This window comes from Neovison vison, chromosome 11, assembly GCF_020171115.1.
Source record: "Neovison vison isolate M4711 chromosome 11, ASM_NN_V1, whole genome shotgun sequence".
Lineage (NCBI taxonomy): Eukaryota > Metazoa > Chordata > Mammalia > Carnivora > Mustelidae > Neogale > Neogale vison.
In genome coordinates this window covers 215,485,031-215,509,519 of record NC_058101.1, presented here as the reverse complement: position 1 = coordinate 215,509,519, position 24,489 = coordinate 215,485,031, and the positions used below count along the sequence as shown (strand labels likewise).

The 24,489-nt window shown below is 37.8% G+C and overlaps 1 protein-coding gene and 1 pseudogene across 1 annotated transcript in view; one reads left to right on the top strand and one right to left on the bottom strand.

The window, feature by feature from the left end:
- The window catches only part of LOC122890426, a 543,550-nt gene that overhangs the window by 174,374 nt on the left and 344,687 nt on the right, over nucleotides 1-24,489 (bottom strand). The gene's annotated exons all lie outside the window — the stretch shown is intronic.
- Nucleotides 19,030-19,127, top strand: LOC122890714 (annotated as a pseudogene).

Sequence of the window (24,489 nt, the reverse complement as noted above, 5' to 3'; positions counted from 1 at the left end):
AATAAATTTTAAGTGGAGTTTCATGCATGTTTTATCTAATATCAACTTCTTAGTAGTTGGGGGTTGGTGATATTTGAATTATATCTAGTTCAATATAATATTTTTAGGCTATTCATCTGTTCCAGATGTTCACATAGTTTTATTATCTATAATTTATATTTAGTAGGTTACCAGATGCCCCTACCCTCTTTCCATGGCACAGGGTTCCCTCCTCTACACCAGTACCATTTGACAGAGCAGCACTTCCTCCAATCCTTTGTTTTCCAAAGGATTGTATTGTCCAAGGCTTGTCCTAGATATGCAAGAAATAAGGGCACGAGGATACCTTATATTTAAGCAATGCTATTTAATCAAAGAATCTTAACTTCTCTTTGGCTTTCAGTCACTGGTTTTCAAATCTGAATTTATTTTCTGAAAAATAAAGAGAATGAAAGATGCCTCTTTTTTAAAATGCCAAGGCAGTTAGCACAGAGTGTTGTATTAGTTTCAGGTGTACAATAGACTAATTTGGTAATTTCATTTGCTTTTGAGTACTCATCAAGATAAATGTGAGAGATGCCTTTTAACACTATAATTCATAGGTATGTGCAGCATGTCAATCGTAATATTTTGAAACATAATCTCATCACATAGAACATAAAATATGTTTTGAATTTTCAATATTTCATGTTAACAACATTATGGGTTTTATTTCTCATATGAGAAAACACACCAATGAACGTACAATTCCAAAGATGTGTTAGTGTCTAATTCCATCTTGTGAGAATTTGTTATGCAATGGAAAATAGATCGTTAAACTATAGAATGCTTCATGGAAGACAAGGTAAACTTGAAGGATGAAAGGTGGGTTGACATTGTTTTCAACAATCCAGCTTCATTATTTTAAACACGTAATACATCTATAATATTCTACCAAACAATTGAAATAAATGTTAATTTCTTTCTCTGGTTGTGTGTCCATGTCATGAATCGCAATGATTTTAAAAATTATAATGGAGGGATCTGTAAGAATCTGCACTGCTTGAGGAATGATAGTTGGTAGTATTGTGTCTTACTCTCCCATGTATAATCCCAAAATATTTCACCATGATTAATGTTAGGATAGTGAGCCAACAGAAACAATAGTGATTTCCAGTTATTTTTTGCTATTATCATACAGGAATATTGCAATTTAGTACTATTATTTTTCTCAAAACTTAAATGAATGGAAATATAGTTTTCAACAAATAAGTATAAGCTGAATGATTCTAATTACCTGTGCTATGGTTGTGGGGTTTTTTTTCAGTCATGGTAGATTTAACATTAATGATAGCTTCCAACCTGATAGCTCGGCAAGTGATGACCTGTGTATATTCTTAAGAAAGTAATCAAAAATGTACTAGGCGGGGCGCCTGGGTGGCTCAGTGGGTTGGGGCCTCTGCCTTCGGCTTGGGTTGTGATCCCGGGGTCCTGGGATCGAGCCCCATGTCGGGCTCTCTGCTCAGCGGGGAGCCTGCTTCCCTTCCTCTCTCTGTCTGCCTCTCTGTCTACTTGTAATCTCTGTCTGTCAAATAAATAAATAAAATCTTAAAAAAAAAAGGTACGAGGCATCTTCTAAAATAATATCTTACGGTTGTGTTTGAATCTAGAAATTCATCAAGCTGTCTACTTTTTATACCAGCTTACTCTATACTCTTTCTTCTGAAGTTCTGTTACATAATATGTTATTAGAAATTCTTGGTAACAGATGTGTTTTCAAATTCATAGTCTTCCTAAATATATACATGTAATACAATCACTAAAGTATGTTACATACTCTAGTTAGCAAATTGGTTTTCTGCCAGGATATACAGTAGTAATTCTGAAACTTTTTCTTGTGTATATAAAGATAAGTTAATACATAAGGGTATTGTAGATAAAGAGAACTATGTTTGTCACTGTTGGAGAAAGAAATAATAAATATAAATATTACTTATATTTCATTATTCATAATATTATAAGTAACAGAAGGAGACTAGAATGATACCTTGTGATATGAAATTAGGATCATAAGTATCAGTATGATACAAATATATTAAGTGATACATAAAATATTATATCTAGATACATAATATCATATATTATATCATAACAATTATATATTGATAGAGTAGTATGGATGCATATGTATACAGTTTTGTGTGTATGAACATATACATAATCATATATATATATACATACATGTTATACACACACACACACACACAAACACACACACAATTTCTATGCTGAATCCACTGAAAGGGCCTCAAACCAATGACACCCTAGTAGCAGTGAACACAACTACGGTCTAGATCATGGTTTCTAAATACCATTTTCCATTGAAAAGAACCAGAGCTACTAAAACAAGTACTTGATTCCAGAGCTGCTATAGTGAAGATACAAAGTAAAGCAAAAAATATTTTGCGTACTGGAAACATGGCAGTGTTCCAAAAAGAGTGAGATCATTTCAAAAGGACAAAGGAGCCAACTTGAAGAAACTACCAAAGGCCGAGCTGGACTATGTAAGCAACAAAATAAACTGTAGTATTGAATTATAACTGATAGAATAAAATAAATATCCATGAGTTTCATAGTTATATAAAACAGTAATTGAATAATAAATAACTGTGGGAAAGAAGGGACAGTTCTCCATTATATGAGAATTCAAATTTTAAAATATAGAAGGAAAGAAGCAAATATAAAATCACTATTAAGGGGGTGCCTGGGTGACTCAGTATGTTAAGCCTTTGCCTTCGGCTCAGGTCATGATCTCAGGGTCCTGAGATCAAGTCCTACATTGGGCTCTCTGCTCAGCGGGGAGCCTGCTCCCCACTCCCCCCCGCCTGCCTCTCTGCCTACTTGTGATCTCTCTCTATCAAATAAATAAGTAAAATATTTTTAGATTAATAATTACTGCAGGCTGGGGCACCTGGGTGGTCCAGCCAAGTAAGTGTCTGTCTTTGGCTCGGGTAATGATCTCCTGGTCCTGGGATCAAGCCCTTCTTCAAGCTCCCTGCTCCATGGGAAGTCTGCTTCTCCCTCTCCTTCTGTCCCCCCCAATTTCACTCATGCTCTCTCTCTCTCAAATAAATAAACACAGTCTTAAAAAATAATAAACAATGAATTTTGGAACACTGAAAAAATTAAATTAATTTATAATTGTTGTTGTTGTTACTGTAGGCAAACTCCACACATGGATGATAAATCAGTGACAAAAGTTTGAAAATTGGGTATCTTCATGATCTAAAAGTATCTTTTCCAATATATTTTTAATTATAAAAGGAATAATACAGAAACACCTGGGTGGCTTAGTCTGTTAAGCATCAGATTTGCCTCAAGTCATGATCCCAGAGCCCTGGGAAGGAGCCCCACATTGGGATCCTTACTCAGCAGGGAGCCAGCTTCTCGTTCTGGGGAGCCAGCTTCTCCCTCTGCCTGCTGTTCCCGTTGTTCCTGTGCTCTCTCTCTCTCCCTGTCAAAAAACTATAATCTTTAAGAAAAAGGAATTAATGGCAACTTTACCATGAAGAAACCTAGCAGACAACTTCAGATAGCTATCAAGGTTAACATCATCTGTAATAAACATGTTAAGTTCATGGATCACCTGATACCATGCACTAAAAAGAACATATCATCACTTCTGCTGTATTTTTGTCAAAGTCCAGAACTTGAGCCAAATCAGAAAATATCAGACAAATCCAAGTTTAGCAACATTCCACAAATAATTTATTGATCATCTTCAAAAATTTAAGGATCACAAAAGACAGGGAATGACTGGGAACAATCGTAGACTGGAGAAGATTAAGGAGACACAATGACTGAATTACTTCATAAAAGACGTTCTTTGCAACTTAAAGAGTTACGTTATAAATCAACATAAGTGTTCAACAGTGGTATTGAATTTTTATAGATGAATCTTCTAAACATTGCTTGTATTTTTTTATATAAAGATTTAGAAATCTTTAATCAATGTATTCAGCAAATGCAACTCAAGAACAATTCAGCTTCCAAAGCTTTCAGGGAAATGTAATTATTGACAATCTTGCAAACGGGCAGACATTGTAATGTATCTCTGTAAAAAGCAAGGGAGCTAACAAATGTAATAGAGATCTCAAAGGATATCCTGGCTTTAACTTGAAATTACCAAGTTGCAATTTGGAATGTCTTAACTTCAGGTACAGAAAATATTTTAAAGGAATCCATATTTCTAAATGAATAAATTTATATTCTGTGGTGGAATTGAATAAAAATGAGAAGACATTTTTTGCTGCATTAAATTGAGCAAAATATAAATAGTCCTAGAGAAAATGGATTTTTTTTATATAAGAACACTTTTTGGAGAAAGGTAATTTGAATGGAGGCCAACAGTAAATTTCTATTAAAATAAATAATAAGATTGAGGGGGGGGGACAAGATGACGGGGTACTAGGAAGAGGCGTCTTTTCAGCTGGTACCCCAAAGTGAGCTGATTACCTACCAAAGAACTCTGATCACCCATGAAATCAGCCTGAGATCAGAATTATACACGTCTGGATCTCTACAGGGGCAGAAGACGCCAGTGAGCAGGTAAAGCGGAATGGGAACAGCGGACTGATATCGGAAGATAAACAAAAGGGGGAGGGAGCCACCAGAGGCGACCGGTGCAAGGGTAATGCCCCGATACGAGCGAGAGTGCCCTGCGTCTGGGGACCAGCATTAACTCGGAGACTGGTTGAAAGCACTCCAAAAGAGCAAAGGATCGCGGGGGGCAAATTGTGGGAATCGGGGCGGCTAGGGACAGGGGCTTGAGTCCCCGGTCCCAGACGGCCTCCCCGGCGCGGAGGCAGAGAGAGTGCGGCGGAGAAACCGGCTCCTGGTCCCTAAGCCGCCAGCGTGCCCCAGAGCGCGGGGTTCCGGCTCCTGTGAGGGGATGGGAGCCGGTCTGCAGAACGCGCGCTGGCCCTACCACAAAGCTTGAGATGCGCGTGCACGTCGCTCCAGCTCTCCTGGGTTTCTAAGGCCCTGGGGCGCTTCTTGACCCGGGCCATTGTTTCAAACTCTAAGCCGCACGCCCGCGAAACTCTTCCCCGGACAGAGGCGCGCAAAAGCCCAGCCTGCGGCTTACGGACCAGCGCCCCGTTCTCAGTGCCCCAGACGCGCGCCCGACCCACAGCTGCCTCTGAAAAGAGGTGCGCGCAAGCCGGGCACTCCCAGCCCCGGCCAGCAGCAAAATCTCAGTGTGCGATCGCTGCTTGGAACCTCTCTGGCGGTCAGGAGCTCCCAGACAGCCGCCACTGCCTTGGCTTTGGGGACGAGCAAGGGATCCTGCGCCCCCAGTGTCTTTGGCTTGGAACCTGCACTGCCAGCGTCCAAGGGGGAATTTATTCAGCTTCTGCACCCAGACTGAGGCTTCTGAGACGGAGATCGGGAAGTGTTCCAGGGTGCACCTTGACTGCACCAGAGTTGATACATCCAGCTACATCTGTTCAGTCTTCTCCCACCAAAATGACTAGGAGGAGGAATGCCCAACAGAAGAAAAATACAGAGGATGGACCTTCCGCAACAGAGCTAGCGGCTGTCAACATAGACAATATGTCGGAAAGAGAATTCAGGCTAACAATTATCCAGGCAGTAGCTAGGTTGGAGAAAGCCATGGATGACCAAACAGAATTGATTAGAGCCGAACTGAAAGCGACCAGACAGGATGTTCACAATGTTAGGGCGGAGCTTAAAGCTACCAGGGAGGAGGTCCACAATGCTCTCAATGAGTTCCAATCCAATCTAAACTCTCTCAAAGCTAGGGTAACTGAGACAGAAGATAGAATTAGTGATCTGGAAGACAAACAGATAGAGAGAAAGGATCAGGAGGAAGCCTGGAACAAACAGCTTAGATCCCACGAAAGCAGAATTAGGGAAATAAGTGATGCCATGAAGCATTCCAACGTCAGAATTATTGGAATTCCTGAAGGGGAGGAGAAAGAAAGAAGTCTAGAAGATGTCGTGGAACAAGTCCTTCATGAAAACTTTCCGAGTCTCGCGAATGAAACCAGCGTTCATGTACTAGAGGCTGAACGGTCTCCACCCAAGATTATACACTCCAAAAAAACATCACGACACCTGATAGTCAAATTGAGAAATTATAATTGTAGGTATAATCTCTTGAAAGCTGCCAGGGCAAAGAGGCTCCTTACTTACAGAGGGAAGCCCATCAGAATAACGTCAGACCTGTCCACAGAGACCTGGCAAGCCAGAAGAGGCTGGCAAGATATATTCAGGGCACTAAATGAGAAGAACATGCAGCCAAGAATACTTTATCCAGCAAGACTGACATTCAAAATGGATGGAGAGATAAAGAGTTTCCAAGACCGGCAAGACTTAAAAGACTATGCAACCACCAAGCCGATACTGCAGGAAATATTAAGGGGGGTTCTATAAAAGAGGAAAAATCCCAAGAATAGCATTGAACAGAAATATAGAGACAGTCTACAGAAAGAGAGACTTCAAGGGTAACTCGATGTCAATAAAAACGTATCTATCAATGATCACTCTCAATGTGAATGGCCTAAATGCACCCATAAAACGGCACAGGGTTGCAGATTGGATAAAACGACAGGACCCATCCATATGCTGTCTACAAGAGACCCATTTCGAACCTAAAGATACACGCAGACTGAAAGTGAAGGGGTGGAGAAGCATCTTTCATGCCAATGGGACTCAAAAGAAGGCTGGGGTAGCGATTCTCATATCAGATAAATTAGACTTCAAACTAAAGACTGTAGTCAGAGATACAGAAGGACACTACATAATCCTTAAAGGGACTATCCACCAAGATGATCTAACAATTGTAAATATCTATGCTCCCAATATGGGAGCAGCCAATTACTTAAGAAAACTGTTAATCAAGATAAAGAGTCATATTGATATGAATACACTAATCGTAGGTGATCTTAACACGCCTCTTTCAGAATTAGACAGATCATCGAAGCAGAAAATCAATAAAGGAACAAGAGCATTGAACGACACATTGGACCAGATGGACCTCATAGATATATACAGAACATTCCACCCTAAAACAGCAGAATACTCATTCTTCTCAAGTGCACACGGAACCTTCTCCAGAATAGACCACATACTGGGTCACAAATCAGGACTCAGCCGATACCAAAAGACTGAGATTATTCCCTGCATATTCTCAGATCACAATGCTTTGAAACTGGAGCTCAATCACAAGGAAAAGTTCCGAAGGAACTCAAACACCTGGAAGCTAAAGACCACCTTGCTTAAGAATGCTTGGATCAACCAGGAGATCAAAGAAGAACTGAAACAATTCATGGAAACCAATGAGAATGAAGACACTTCGGTCCAAAACCTATGGGATACAGCAAAGGCGGTCCTAAGGGGAAAATATATAGCCATCCAAGCCTTGCTCAAAAAAATTGAAAAATCCAGAACACACCAGCTGTCTCTACACCTTAAAGAACTGGAGGATCAACAACAAATCAAACCAACTCCACACATAAGAAGGGAAATCATCAAGATTAGAGCTGAGATCAATGAGGGAGAAACCAGAGATACAGTAGAACGTATCAATGAAACTAGAAGCTGGTTTTTTGAAAGAATCAATAAGATCGATAAGCCACTGGCTACACTAATCCAAAAGAAAAGAGAGAAATCCCAAATTCATAAAATTATGAATGAAAGGGGAGAGATCACAACTAACACCAAGGAAGTAGAAACAATCATCAGAAGTTACTACGAACAGTTATATGCCAATAAGCTTAGCAACCTAGATGAAATGGATGCATTCCTGGAAAAATATAAACTACCAAAATTGAACCAGGAAGAAATCGACAACCTGAATAGACCGATATCTAATAACGAGATTGAATCAGTGATCAAAAATCTCCCAAAAAACAAGAGCCCAGGACCTGACGGATTCCCTGGGGAATTCTACCAAACCTTCCAAGAAGAAATAACACCTATTCTCCTGAAGCTGTTTCAAAAAATTGAAGCAGAAGGAAAACTTCCAGACTCTTTCTATGAAGCCAGCATTACCCTGATCCCCAAACCAGGCAAGGACCATACCAAAAAGGAGAATTTGAGACCAATATCACTGATGAATATGGATGCTAAGATTCTCAACAAGATCCTAGCCAACAGGATCCAACAACACATTAAAATGATTATCCACCATGATCAGGTGGGATTCATCCCTGGGCTACAAGGATGGTTCAACATTCGTAAATCAATCAATGTGATACAACAAATTAATATGAGAAGAGAGAAGAACCACATGGTCCTCTCAATTGATGCAGAAAAAGCATTTGACAAAATCCAACATCCGTTCCTGATTAAAACGCTTCAAAGTATAGGGATAGAGGGAACATTCCTGAACCTCATCAAATCTATCTATGAAAGACCCACAGCAAATATCATCCTCAATGGGAAAAAGCTTGCAGCCTTCCCATTGAGATCAGGAACAAGACAAGGATGCCCACTTTCACCACTCTTGTTCAACATAGTATTAGAAGTCCTAGCAACAGCAATCAGACAACAGAGAGAAATAAAAGGTATCCAAATTGGTAATGAAGAAGTCAAACTCTCTCTCTTCGCAGATGACATGATTCTTTATATGGAAAACCCAAAAGACTCCACCCCCAAACTACTAGAACTCATACAGCAATTCAGCAGCGTGGCAGGATACAAAGTCAATGTGCAGAAATCAGTGGCTTTCTTATACACTAACAATGAAAATACAGAAAGGGAAATTAGAGAATCGATTCCATTTACTATAGCACCAAGAACCATAAGATACCTGGGAATAAGCCTAACTAAAGAGGTAAAGGATCTATACTTGAGGAACTATAGAACACTCATGAAGGAAATTGAAGAAGACACAAAAAGATGGAAGACCATTCCATGCTCTTGGATCGGAAGAATAAACATCGTTAAAATGTCTATACTGCCTAGAGCAATCTATACTTTTAATGCCATTCTGATCAAAATTCCACCGGCATTCTTCAAAGAGCTGGAGCAAATAATCCAAAAATTTGTATGGAATCAGAAGAGACCCCGAATCGCTAAGGAAACGTTGAAAAACAAAAATAAAGCTGGCGGCATCACCTTACCTGATTTCAAGCTTTATTACAAAGCTGTGATCACCAAGACAGCATGGTACTGGCATAAAAACAGACACATAGACCAGTGGAACAGAGTAGAGAGCCCTGATATGGACCCTCAACTCTATGGTCAATTAATCTTCGACAAAACAGGAAAAAATATACAGTGGAAAAAAGACAGTCTCTTCAATAAATGGTGCTGGGAAAGCTGGACAGCTATATGTAGAAGAATGAAACTCGACCATTCTCTTACACCGTACACAAAGATCAACTCAAAATGGATAAAAGACCTCAACGTGAGACAGGAATCTATCAGAATCTTAGAGGAGAACATAGGCAGTAATCTCTTCGATATCAGCCACAGCAACTTCTTTCAAGATACGTCTCCAAAGGCAAAGGAAACAAAAGCGAAAATAGACTTCTGGGACTTCATCAAAATCAAAAGCTTCTGCACAGCAAAGGAAACAGTCAAAAAAAACAAAGAGGCAACCCACGGAATGGGAGAAGATATTTGCAAATGACAGTACAGACAAAAGGTTGATATCCAGGATCTATAATGAACTCCTCAAACTCAACCCACACGAAACAGACAAACACATCAAAAAATGGGCAGAAGATATGAACAGACACTTCTCCAATCAAGAAATACAAATGGCTATCAGACACATGAAAAAATGCTCATCATCATTAGCCCTCAGGGAGATTCAAATTAAAACCACATTGAGATATCACCTTACACCAGTTAGAATGGCCAAAATTAACAAAACAGGAAACCACATGTGTTGGAGAGGATGTGGAGAAAGGGGAACCCTCTTACACTGTTGGTGGGAATGCAAGTTGGTGCAGCCTCTTTGGAGAACAGTGTGGAGATTCCTCAAGAAATTAAAAATAGAGCTTCCCTATGACCCTGCAATTGCACTCCTGGGTATTTACCCCAAAGGTACAGATGTCGTGAAAAGAAGGGCCATCTGTACCCCAATGTTTATAGCAGCAATGGCCACAGTCGCCAAACTATGGAAAGAACCAAGATGCCCTTCAACGGATGAATGGATAAGGAAGATGTGGTCCATATACACTATGGAGTATTATGCCTCCATCAGAAAGGACGAATATCCAACTTTTGTAGCAACATGGACGGGACTGGAAGAGATTATGCTGAGTGAAATCAGTCAAGCAGAGAGAGTCAATTATCATATGGTTTCACTCATTTGTGGAGCATAACCAATAGCATGGAGGACAAGGGGCGTTAGAGAGTAGTAGGGAATTTGGGTAAATTGGAAGGGGAGGTGAACCATGAGAGACTATGGACTCTGAAAAACAGTCTGAGGGGTCTGAAGTGGCGGGGGGGGTGGGAGGTTGGGGTACCAGGTGGTGGGTATTATAGAGGGCACAGCTTGCATGGAGCACTGGGTGTGGTGAAAAAATAATGAATACTGTTTTTCTGAAAATAAATAAATTGGGAAAAAAAATAATAAGATTGAAATATATTCACATTTAAATATAAAAATATTATAATTAAGAATATATTTGATTTCACAGAATATGCTCCCCTTACCAAGTACCTCAGTATCTGCACAGTATTTATCAGTTAAAACTATTAATGTCAGCAGAAAAAACTTAGTTAATGGTGTGCATAATACCACATTTAGTAACCGTAAAATTCAACTTTAAGTGAGATTTCAGGGAATTATATGAAAAAATATGAATATCTTGAAAAATGTACCCTTCAGAGAAACAATATGGTATTAGTGACATAGTATTAGGGATAGACACAGCTAAGAAATTTGGTGGCTATGCACCATAATTATTATACTCCCTATATTACTTCTAATGTTTGATTAATAAATGCATGTTTTATTTTAATGCACATATGTTGTTTTTATTACATTCTAAAGAATAAAAAAACCTCATTTGAAACAGAAACAAAAACCCATAATGCCATTATGATAAATTTAATAAAATTAACGATAATTTCATGTTAAAAAGACAAATATTTTTTTCTTAAAATAGTGCTTGAATAAATTACCAATTTGTTAGTTATTCTATAACTCTTCCAAAAAGTATAACATTTTTATGAACTTTGTCTCCCTTCCATTCTTAAAGTGCCTCTAATGAACAATATAGATTGTTTCATTAAAAAAGCTATTGAATAGATAGAGTATCAATTCTCTTACTGCAAACATACAATCCAAATAAGAAAACAGAAATAAATAGTGTCCTAGATAAGAGGTAAATGGGAGAGAGGCGTATCCTGCCGTGTTAGGATTGTAAGCCAGTACAAGATGGTCAGGAAGGTTATTTGGGCAGAGCACAAGGAACCCCGAATGTTGAAAATGCTTCAGCTATGTGAAGAAAAGAGAAAGCGTTTAGGGCAAAAAGCACAAGAACAAAGCCAGAAAACATTTGGGAAACCCCAGAGATTGAAACTGATCAAAGACCAATGTCACTGGGTATTGTGACTCAGGAATAGTGGCGTCAAGTAAAGTTGGACGAGTGGGCAGCAAACAGAAATGCCTTCTTCTAGTCTGGTTCCCTAGGAATTTCACTCTATGACAGAGATTTTCATATAGAATTCTTTTTTTCTGAGAAGTGTTCTTGATAGCCTGTGTGAGATAGACAAGCACAACTTAGTGTACAGAGTTGAATGGACGTGTGTAGGTCATATATCATAGATCATATATATTACAGATCATACGTCTCCTAGGAAATGGGTTGCATCATTGAGAGTGGAAAAAACTGGAGCCTTATACGTTGCCTTTTACATGCTTTGGCTAAAAGAGAAACAAGTCACTCCCACCGACAGCCTGTTAACTAGAGTAATAATTTGGCCCTACTCAGTTACATGGGATTTGTAAAATGTGTAAGAAGGGGCGTTAGAGAGGAGTAGGGAATTTGGGTAAATTGGAAGGGGAGGTGAACCATGAGAGACTATGGACTCTGAAAAACAGTCTGAGGGGTTTGAAGTGGCGGGGGGTAGGAGGTTGGGGTACCAGGTGGTGGGTATTATAGAGGGCACGGCTTGCATGGAGCACTGGGTGTGGTGAAAAAATAATGAATACTGTTTTTCTGAAAATAAATAAATTGAAAAAAAAAAGAAATAGATAGACAGGTGCAGTTAGGACCACCATACTGGAGACAAAAGAATTATTCCATGTTATCAGTATCTATCTACATTGCCCATTGTAGCCTAATAAAGGCAACAATGGCATTTTTTATGTGTCACCACAAGTGAGACTAGTATTAAACAGATAACTACGTGTATAAGTAGAAACTCAATACATATTTGTTGAATAAATAACCTTGACATTGAATTGAATAAATGGCATTCCATGTATATTCATTTTGTATCTATTTTATTTGCATTGTTATTTCAACATTCTACTCAGATTTCCTCCAAATGCATCCTCCTTGCAAATTTTTGTTCCTCAAATCTTGAATTAACTGAAATACATGTTTTAATGTTTCAGCACCAAATAAACGTTTGAATAATTTGATAGAAGGAAGATGATGAATAGGTACATATGGTTTCTACATGATGGTCATCTCTTCTTTTAGAAATATTACCCACATAGTATGTATTCTTTTTTTATTGTACCCAGCCTGAGTAAACTATCATATTTATTTCAAATATGTATTCAGAGACAGAAATATTACCAACAGCTTTCTTTACGATCCTGTTGGCCTTACCCTGAGATAAACTAGGGTCAAATTTCATTTATCGCTTGACAACTATGAAGCTTATTCTGATCAACAGATTGCAATAGCATCCAGCTCATCTATCTGAACAGCCACAGGGTGCAGAACAAAGACTGGAAGAAGACACGTCTGTTCTATAAAACGACATACTTCCTGAAAGCTATGCACCGTCACAATATTTGCCTCTTTAAGCATAGGCAACACTAATTTCAGGTGCTAAATCAGAATAGAGTTTTCCTAAGTGAAGGTGAGATAGGTAGGATTGGAGGGGAAGATGAAGGAGATTTGGCGATTTGGGATAAGAGTCACAACACTCTGGCATTAATTAAAAAAAATAGCCTTGGTTTCCCAGATCTAGAGAAGTTTCCCTATGGCATGAAATTGCTTGGGAGATGGAAAAGTTTTATATCTTATTTGAAGTGGGTATATACATTTACAAACACTCATCAGTTGCCTGCATAACAGCTGTGCATTTCATCTTGAGTAAAATTTTTTTTTCAAAACAAAATAGAATATAGCTTCTCTGGAATCTCCAAAAATTAAACCACATCAAAAATGTGAAAGAGGTAGTGATAACAATTCCTACAGCATTTTTCATTTAATTCTCCAGTAGCATAAGTGCAACACCGAAGGTATTGAAGAATAATTATCAAAAGTAATAATAGTGTCAGAATTCATATATTCTACTAAGTAAATTATTCCAGTCACTAACAGTTAGTGTTCAGTTACTCCAAAGCAAAATGATCTAGTTCTTTGCATGTGATACACATTTATTCTTCTAAAAATGGATTTTTTTATGATAACAATACTTCAGAAGGAGTTTGCTTTCATCTGAAATAATGCCTTGCATTGTCCAAAATTTATTCATATAGACTTTGGCTATATAACTAATTCAAAGACTATTATACTGCTACACTATTTTCACAATACTGAGCTGATAAAAACTAGAACATAGAAACAGATAGGTACCCTGAATGTCTTGGTACATAGTATTAGGGATACTAATTAGGGATACCCAAGGAGGGTTAAAGTTAAATTATTTAAAATTGCAAAAACTTGCTGCATTAATAAAATCCTATGTTAGTATTCTAGGGACATTTTTGCATATTCTCTCAAAATTAAGGGAAACTGTGTGTATCTTCTATGTGGTTTTACTAAGATCCCATCTCTGATACATTTGTTATTCACTTGCCAGTTTTGAGAAAGCCATGCAAGGTAATCATATGTGCTGCATGCTACAGCCCAAGTAAACCTTCCTATTGGTTTTTTTTGTTTTGTTTTGTTTTTTTTTCCTATTGGTTTTTAAGGCTTTGCAGATTTAATCGTCCTTGAGAGTTTGTGGCAGAAAGAGGTGCAATATGGAAAACTTCCAGACTCTTTCTATGAAGCCAGCATTACCCTGATCCCCAAACCGGGCAAGGACCCTACCAAAAAGGAGAATTTCAGACCAATATCACTGATGAATATGGATGCTAAGATTCTCAACAAGATCCTAGCCAACAGGATCCAACAGCACATCAAAAAGATTATCCACCATGATCAGGTGGGATTCATCCCTGGGCTACAAGGATGGTTCAACATTCGCAAATCAATCAATGTGATAGAACAAATTAATATGAGAAGAGAAAAGAACCATACATGGTCCTCTCAATCGATGCAGAAAAAGCATTTGACAAAATCCAGCATCCGTTCCTGCTTAAAACGCTTCAAAGTATAGGGATAGAGGGAACATTCCTGAACCTCATCAAATCTATCTATGAAAGACCCACAGCAAATATCATCCTCAATGGGGAAAAAGCTTGCAGCCTTCCCGTTGAGATCAGGAACACCACAAGGATGCCCACTCTCACCACTCTTGTTCAACATAGTATTAGAAGTCCTAGCAACAACAGTCGGACAACAAAGAGAAATAAAAGGTATCCAAATAGGCAATGAAGAAGTCAAACTCTCTCTCTTTGCAGATGACATGATTCTTTATATGGAAAACCCAAAAAAATCCACCCCCAATCTACTAGAACTCATACAGCCATTCAGTAATGTGGCAGGATACAAAGTCAAAGTACAGAAATCAGTGGATTTCTTATACACTAACAATGAAAATACAAAAAGGGAAATTAGAGAATCGATTCCATTTACTATAGCACCAAGAACCATGAGATACCTGGGAATAAAACTAACCTAAGAGGTAAAGGATCTGTACTTGAGGAACTACAGAACACTCATGAAAGAAATTGAAGAAGACACAAATAGATGGAAGACCATTCCATGCTCTTGGATCGGAAGAATAAACATTGTTAAAATGTCTATACTGCCTAGAGCAATCTATACTTTTAATGCTATTCTGATCAAAATTCCACCAGCATCCTACAAAGAGATGGAGCAAATAATCCTAAAATTTGTATGGAATCAGAAGAGACCCCGAATCGCTAAGGAAATGTTGAAAAACAAAAATAAAGCTGGCGGCATCACCTTACCTGATTTCAAGCTTTATTACAAAGCTGTGTTCACAAAGACAGCATGGTACTGGCATAAAAGCAGACACATAGACCAGTGGAACAGAGTAGAGAGCCCAGATATGGACCCTCAACTCTATGGTCAATTAATCTTCGACAAAATAGAAAAAAAATATACAGTGGAAAAAAGACAGTCTCTTCAATAAATGGTGCTGGGAAAACTGGACAGCTATATGTAGAAGAATGAAACTCAACCATTCTCTTACACCGTACACAAAGATCAACTCAAAATGGATAAAAGACCTCAACGTGAGACAGGAATCCATCAGAATCTTAGAGGAGAACATAGGCAGAAATCTCTTTGATATCAGCCACAGCAACTTCTTTCAAGATACGTCTCCAAAGGCAAAGGAAACAAAAGCGAAAATAAACTTCTGGGACTTCATCAAAATCAAAAGCTTCTGCACAGCAAAGGAAACAGTCAAAAAAACAAAGAGGCAACCCACAGAATGGGAGAAGATATTTGCAAATGACAGTACAGACAAAAGGTTGGTATCCAGGATCTATAATGAACTCCTCAAACTCAACCCACACGAAACAGGCAAACACATCAAAAAATGGGCAGAAGATATGAACAGACACTTCTCCAATCAAGACATACAAATGGCTATCAGACACATGAAAACATGCTCATCATCATTAGCCCTCAGGGAGATTCAAATTAAAACCACATTGAGATATCACCTTACACCAGTTAGAATGGCCCAAATTAACAAAACAAGAAACAACATGTGTTGGAGAGGATGTGGAGAAAGGGGAACCCTCTTACACTGTTGGTGGGAATGCAAGTTGGTTCAGCCTCTTTGGAGAACAGTGTGGAGATTCCTCAAGAAATTAAAAATAGAGCTTCCCTACGACCCTGCAATTGCACTCCTGGGTATTTACCCCAAAGACACAGATGTCGTGAAAATAAGGGCCATCTGTACCCCAATGTTTATAGCAGCAATGGCCACAGTCGCCAAACTATGGAAAGAACCAAGATGCCCTTCAACGGATGAATGGATAAGGAAGATGTGGTCCATATACACTATGGAGTATTATGCCTCCATCAGAAAGGACGAATATCCAACTTTTGTAGCAACATGGACGGGACTGGAAGAGATTATGCTGAGTGAAATAAGTCAAGCAGAGAGAGTCAATTATCATATGGTTTCACTTATTTGTGGAGCATAACAAATAGCATGGAGGACAAGGGGCATTAGAGAGGAGAAGGGAATTTGGGTAAATTGGAAGGGGAGGTGAACCATGAGAGACTATGAACTCTGAAAAACAATCTGAGGGGTTTGAAGTGGCGGGTGGGTGGGAGGTTGTGGTACCAGGTGGTGGGTATTATAGAGGGCACGGCTTGCATGGAGCACTGGGTGTGGTGAAAAAATAATGAATAATGTTTTTCTGAAAATAAATAAATGGGAAAAAAAAGAAAGCAGTGCAATATGGACTCTGAAGAAAACTAGGGAAAAAAAAAATCATAACATTGTTCCCTTACTTTTGGAAAGGAAGCCATGCTCCCTTTTGGCACAAGTAACTTTCCTTTGAGAACATTATTCCTTTCAGCAATACTAAAGGAACAAACATAAATAAATAAAAGTTTGACCAGTAGCTTCAGAGAGTCTATTTCATTGGAACAAATTAGGTCACAGTCACATCTCTGAATTTAAAAAATTAAAAACAGGCTGGGGAATTAGGCATTTTGATTAGCCATTTCTGAATCACATATGGCCCTGGAGCTTGGAGGCAGGTATAGAATCACCTGAGGCAAATAGAAGCAAGTGAGTGTTAGCATTAGCAAAATAAATAAATAAATAACAAACAAATAAATAAATAAATAAATAAAGTTAGATCTGCTGCAGTTTTATATTTATATTTACCTATCATTGCACTTTCTCTGATTGGTAAGAACCGAAGTCATATCTGGAGATGCAAAATTGCATCTGAAGTTGGAGTATGTCCTTTTTATTTGTTTCATATCTTAAAGGTCAAAGGTAAATAAACTTTACTGCATGCATTCACAATGCTAAATATTCAAAGAAAATTTCTACCCACTTTTCATCCTTTTTATAACTCTAGGCCATACTAATACTTTTCTTTATCTTTCTTTCTTTTCTTTTTTCCCCAGAGAAGTGAGGAACCTTATCCACATGTATTCTTTTATCATTTTATCATTTCCCCATCTCTCGCCGATCTCCCTCCTCTGAGGTCAGTGGTGTGGAACACTAATAACGGGTCTTGTCCTCACCTGGCAGATATTTCTACTTCTGTAATTACGAACACATGAGATAACAATAAGCATGGAATGTTATTGACAATCTATCTTTCATATTTTCTTTTTTTGATTTCTTGCTATGTACATCTTTAATTCACATGACTTTTTAACTTGTATATTACTTTGAATAGTTCAAAGTAATATAGATGTAGGGAGTACAAAAAAAGGTAAATATACTTAATCAAAGCATAAAGATTTAAAAATTCCATCACTTCATTGAAATTTATGGAGAACAAACATAGCAATTTTTTGATTATAATTATAATTGTGTTAATTACAATAATCTGTACAAATTTTTCTAAAACCCAAAATCAAACCAAGAAATATCTTGTGCCTGATAAGATAGCTTTATTTTAAATTGGAAGGGGAGGTGAACCATGAGAAACTATGGACTCTGAAAAACAATCTGAGGGGTTTGAAGAGGTGGGGGGGTGGGAAGTTGGGGTACCAGGTGGTGGGCATTATAGAGGGTACGGCTTGCTTGGAGCACTGGGTGTGGTGAAAAAATAATGAATACTGTTTTTCTGAAAATAAATAAACTGGAGAAAAAAATAACTTTAACTGTTTTAAAGACATTTTCTTACACTTTTATAAAGTATACTTTTTGTTTCTGGAAAAAAAAAGATATCACGGTCTTCACAAACACTGTAGCATGATTGTTGATCATGGTCAATTTAACAGAGTAACTTAAAACTGTTCTCTGAGGATATGATTCTTTTTCAAGACTTTAGAACAGGATAGAAATAGAATGAACAAAATCTCCTTACTTTCCTGTTTTTATACCTAGAGAATAGGTTACATTATATATGAAATCAGGCATATCCACAGACTGGGGTAAAAGCTAATAGGCAATAAGGTGATAAGAAAAAGTTATTTTTAAATAACAGGAAGCTTTGTTGGTACTGAGTAACATTTATTTTAAAGAGGAAGAAGCACTCTAGATTGATTTTAATAGCTGGAAGAAAGGCATAGGAAAGGTTGCAGGCGATCAGCAGGAAGGAAATGACTGCTGATGAAGTCCATTCATTCTATTAGACTTAATCTCCCTTATTCCACTTCATTTTCTCAGGAACGTTTTGAGGTTGCTGTTATTCAATATTTATTTCATGAAAGCTAAATCTGAATTAAGTAACTTCCCCAAAGGTTTCAGAGTTAGAGTGGTCAGAATCAAGAAACAAATGGTGCACTGGGTGTGGTGAAAAAATAATGAATACTGTTTTTCTGAATATAAATAAATCAATTTAATGAAAAAAGACAAATGGTGAGTGCATTATTGTATTCACAGCTAGCATCAAACTTCCTTGTGAGGAAGAATGTTCTGGTTAAGGAAAATGTTCCTGTGGAGTCAATTAGGGTAGAAGACCAGAGCCTCTGGGAGTAGGTGGAGGCAGGACCTCAAACTGCAGAAGAAAAACAAAAAAATTTAAATAATGATGCTTTTCATTAAAAGAAATAAGATTGAGTGCCCACTTGGACAGTACTGGAAGGATACAAAGAAGATTAGCATGGCCCCTGCCCAAGGATGACACCCAAATTCATGAAGCATTCCACATTTTTTAAAAAAACAGACAAAAAATTAAATAAAATAGAATTGGGGGATCACTGTTTTGGTATGCTCACGAAAGGAAAGACCAAAAAGGGAAAAAAAAAGAAAAAAAGATTGAAAACAGATTTCTTTGTAAAACTAGGTGCTATATGACCTAAAATTCAGAGAAGTCACAGGATACATGAAGAAGTTTTGAGGAACAAGAATTGAGTACAAAGTAATTTTGCCTTGTGTTCCTTGAACCCCCAGTCAAGACTGATGAACACTTGGTCAAGTTTTGCTATAGGAGTGCCTGGGTGGGTCAGACAGCTAAATGTCTGCCTTTGGCTCAGGTCATGAGATCCTGGGACTACGTCTCACATTGGGCTTGCTGCTCAGTTGGAAGCCTGCTTCTCTCTTTCCCTCTGCCTACCATTACTCCTGCTTGTGCTCTCTCTCTTTTTCTTCTCTGCCAAGTAAATAAATAAATAAGTAAACAAATCAATATATAAATAAAACCTTTCAAAAACAGAGAGAGAGAGGTTTGCTGTAGTTGTTCAAGTGGATTGCTAAAATGTGAACATGGGTCTAGATTTCTAACCTGAAATTCATGTGTGAACCAAACATACATAAATGATAGGAAAGCCTGCAGTTTGAGGCTCCTCAGTTCACAGACTTTTCTTCTTGTCAGTTTTCCTAGATCTTAGTCAGAAGGGGTTATCTAACACCTCTCTTTTATTTGACTTGTTTTCTTAGCTGAGCACTAAAGAAACAATTTATAGGAAAGCACAATTTAGGTGAATTTGGTCTGAAATATTACTGAAAACTTTTGGAAATTTAGTGTGACATAGCAAAAATCCAGATAAATGTATTTTTTAAAGGATGAAAAACTATGTGGTTCTATTGGTTTAAAATAAAGTGTCTCTAAGTAGAGACTATGTCAGCTTGTTTCAACTAATAGATAAAATAAATTTGTAATTAAGAGCAGCTGCTTGGTTATAAAGGAACATATGTTTTAGCCATAAACTGAGATTATTCTCTTAAGTAACATGTTCCCTATAGTACTACTTGAAATTTGAGTCTCTTTGGAAAAACATTTCTAGATACATATTGAGATTCTGCATTATGCAGTGGTTGAGACCAAAGAGAATGTGGTTCAAATCCTGGCTCAGCAACCTCATATTCGTGTGGACTTGGGCAAATTTCTCACCTTCCCTGAGTCTTTGTGGGCTCTTCAGAATAGTGGGGTTTGGTCTATTTACTTCTGCCATTTGGTCGCTAATTCACAGTATCTGAGAGTATCTGGTGCCTGTGCTCTGGCACCCAGCTGGGTTTTAGTGGTTTCTTCATCACTGCCCTGCTATTTTAATGTTCTTTGGCTTCTCTTTCCCCATGTAGTATCTCATCTTTCAGGATCTTTCTAAAAGTTTCTTGAGCTTTTCACAGTGTAGTGGACTTCGGGATATTGCAAATCCTACATAGTGACTGGTTTCTTAGAGACAGGAAGTAGAAGTGGCTAGGCCAGTCAAGGACTATATGAAATGGCACAGTGCCAGCCACACTGTGTTCTTTATTCGAGGACACAGAGCCTGACCAGACTGAAGAGTAGAGAATGTTTAGGACAATTTGATAAAAAATGGCAACGTCATGTTGCAAAAAGCACTTCCAATGGATAATATGGTTCTGGACATTTTTAAGAAATATATTATGTGAGATAATGAAGCCTACCTTACAAGGGCTTTGTGAAGTTCAGAAGATGTACCAGGACCTGGCACATACTGAGCATTCATTAAATGATGATGGTTTATTAGCGTGGACAGCTCAGTTTGGATTATCACCAATTCTCAGGTAGTAAAACTGAAGTTAAGATTATTTAGAAAGTATTGTGATTTGATCATAGTGCTAAATCAAAATAAAGAGAAAGTTAAAATGACAGGATTCTAGTACAAAATACATAAACCCACCACAAATTTCATAAAACTATTTTTACTAATGCCATGCATTAACACTGTCAACTCTTATTTGTTGTTGCTCCAGTCTCCCCAGTAAAGCAGAGGAGTGACCCATCTCAAAGTTACCCCACTTGTGGAATTGTATGAAGGGTCAGGAGATAGGTGTGGTTGCACAGGACCAGATTTCTATAGGAGAAAACTCAGAATGATGAGAGCCAAGGAATCAGGAAATCCAAAGTTGTTTGGGAAGAATCAATTTTAGGTTTTTTTTTTTTTTAGTTTTTTTTTAAGATTTTATTTATTTATTTGACAGAGAGAAATCACAAGTAGATGGAGAGGCAGGTAGAGAGAGAGAGGGAAGCAGGCTCCCTGCCGATCAGAGAGCCCGATGCGGGACTCGATCCCAGGACCCTGAGATCATGACCTGAGCCGAAGGCAGCGGCTTAACCCACTGAGCCACCCAGGTGCCCCGTAATTTTAGTTTTTTATGACAGAAAAATTCCATATTCTAGTAACCAGAGACAGAAATTGGAAATGGTAGTCATGGAGTTAGCAGTCTAACATTGGCTGGAAATCAGTGTAGATACACATGGTAACAGTGGGGGGTGGTAGTGCCAGTGTGGCCAATTATTTTAAGTACCATCAGATCTTCAGACTTACTTATATTTGATTGAAGATGCATTTATCCATCATTTTTAAGGCCAACAACCAAGTCTTATGCAGAATTTGGAATGACACCTGAGCTGATATAAATATTTGGCAAAATGATAGCCTCAGGGTTTAATCTATCCTACGTATGAATATCAGATAAACTGTCCTTTCAGTTTTGATTTATTTTGTGACCTCTTTTTGATAATTTGTCAAAAGGACACCATGCTGAAAGAACAAAAATGAACTTGATTAACACGAACTGTTCTAACTCACCGAAGATTGAAATGGTTGGAGTATGTTTATCTCTATTTTTTTTTCTGATAAATCTGGGTAAAGGAAGGATATTTCAGTAGCGTGAGTCACACTTATATTTGTATCAGTACCTACATTTTTACTTTCATTGGCTTGCCACAGACTTAGGGAAGTAAAGCATTATTTGTTTCCAGTTTAGTGCTAATGTACATGACTAATGCACTAATAAATATTGCAAGCAAATCAATTGTACTTCCTAATAGCAAGGTGAACAGCAATAGCATTTTATGCAAGATCATAGGAGATTGAGCACTAGACCTGAAAAGGGATGGTTCTAACCCTGACATTTCATTATTTCTTGGGATTTGTGCATCTTCCTTAATGTACAGTTAATGTAATTTGAGGTTATGAATCTTTTTTTATAGTCTTCACTTATATCTTTAAAGTTACAAATCTCAAGTTGTGACTAAAGCAGAAAGCATTCACAGGATTCTGACCGGGAAACTAAACTAACACACAAATTTTCATTCTTCCTGGGGAAAATGTATAAATTCTATTTCTTTTTCATTGGAATATATACTTGGGGTGAATAATGTTTGACACATACTTGTTGCTAATAAAATTCTCAGAATCTATCCCATTCAGTTCATTGTTTCTGCCAGGGAAGCATGGGGTTGATATAACAAGAAAGAACAAACAAGGGAAATATTGGTTTTAGCCATAAATGCAGTATGATTGATCATCTCAGGACTCTCTGTGCCCACTGAGTTGTATTCGCAGCATTACTGAAGATGGCTTAGCACCTTATGTGACCAATTCTGTAAGGAAGCCAAAGGAATGAATTCTCCTCAGAGACTTTGAAACATATACAAAGGAACATTTTCCATTCATTTAAAATCTGAATGAGACTAAAATTTTCTTCTTCAGAAAAGTTCGCAATTTTCTTTCTTATGTAAAATAAGCAAATATTTTTCCCTGTGGTATACAGACTTATTGGCATTTAGGGTAACGTGTGTGTGTGTGTGTGTGTGTGTGTGTGTGACCATTAAGTAAAAGAGTTCCTTTGAACCCTATATCATTATTCTTGAAATTCACAAAAGGTCAAAAGGGACACTTGCACTTAAGCAAAGTCAGTTATGTTTAGCTCTCTACAGCAAGTGAAACACACACCAGGGGAAGTTGGAGACATTTCAGAACAGGAAATTGGGAGGACTTCTTCTAGGGTTTGGGGTACTACTTGGTAAGTTTGTGGAGAAATTAGAGAAATAGGGACCTGTTCTGGGTTGGATAGTGTCCAAAAGTGAAGAAACGTGTTGAATTTATGACTTAATAATTTTTATCCAGGAGGAAGGACTAAGTCAGAACAAGATGTGGAGTTGTTCAAAAGTAAAAAAAAAAAAAAAAAAAAAAAAAAAAGTAATCGTTGTTCAGAAAGAGGGATTAGTCATGTTTGAAGCTACATCATGGCCTTGGCTATGTCTTGTGGGAAACTACACTTACATTCTAAGGATCTGATTCTCAGTAGGGTAATATTTACTTCTTCATTATATTGGAAAATACAGAAAAAAATAGCCCACATTTTGTCTCTTTCAGAAGTATGTATTTTTAAGGAATTTAAAAGATCTTAGAGAGGAGTAGGGAATTTGGGTAAATTGGAAGGGGAGGTGAACCATGAGAGACTATGGACTCTGAAAAACAGTCTGAGGGGTTTGACGTGGCGGGGGGGGGTGGGAGGTTGGGGGTACCAGGTGGTGGGTATTATAGAGGGCACGGCTTGCATGGAGCACTGGGTGTGGTGAAAAAATAATGAATACTGTTTTTCTGAAAATAAATAAATTGGAAAAAAAAAGAAAAAAAAAGATCTTCAGAAAAACAGAATTAGAAATAAATCTGTTAGGAAACTTAGATCAAAACAGATAGATGGCATATAGATAAGGATATAAACAGGTATATAATATACAAGTATATATCTCTGTGATATATACAGACAGTCTCCAACTTAAAATGTTTGTCTTGTAATTTATGATGGTGGGAAAGTGATATTCATATGGTAGAAACTGTCCTTTGAATTTTAAATTTCGGTCATTTCCTGGACTAACACTATGGGGTCGGATACTTTCTCGTGATGCTGGGTAGGGGCAGCACTGCAGCTCCCAGTCAGCCAGGCGATCAGAAGGGTAAAGGTCTTCCACACCGGCAACCATTCTGTACTCGTGCAAGAATTCTCTTTTGCATTTTCAGGATAGTGGTCAATACATTACATCAGATAGTCAACACTTAATTTTAAAATAAGCTTTGTGTTGGATGATTCTTCCCAATGGTAGTCTAACATAAGTGTCCTGAGTACATGTAAGGTAGGTCAGTGAGGGGTATGAAATGCAGTTGGACTTGTGATATTTTCAGCTTAGAATGGGTTTATTAGAATATAAGTCTACCGTGAAATGAGAAGCTCTACAGATATTATATAGATGCAGTAAATAACTGATTATATATAACATAGCAAATCACCTATATAAATTTATGACTTGAGCTAAGAGCA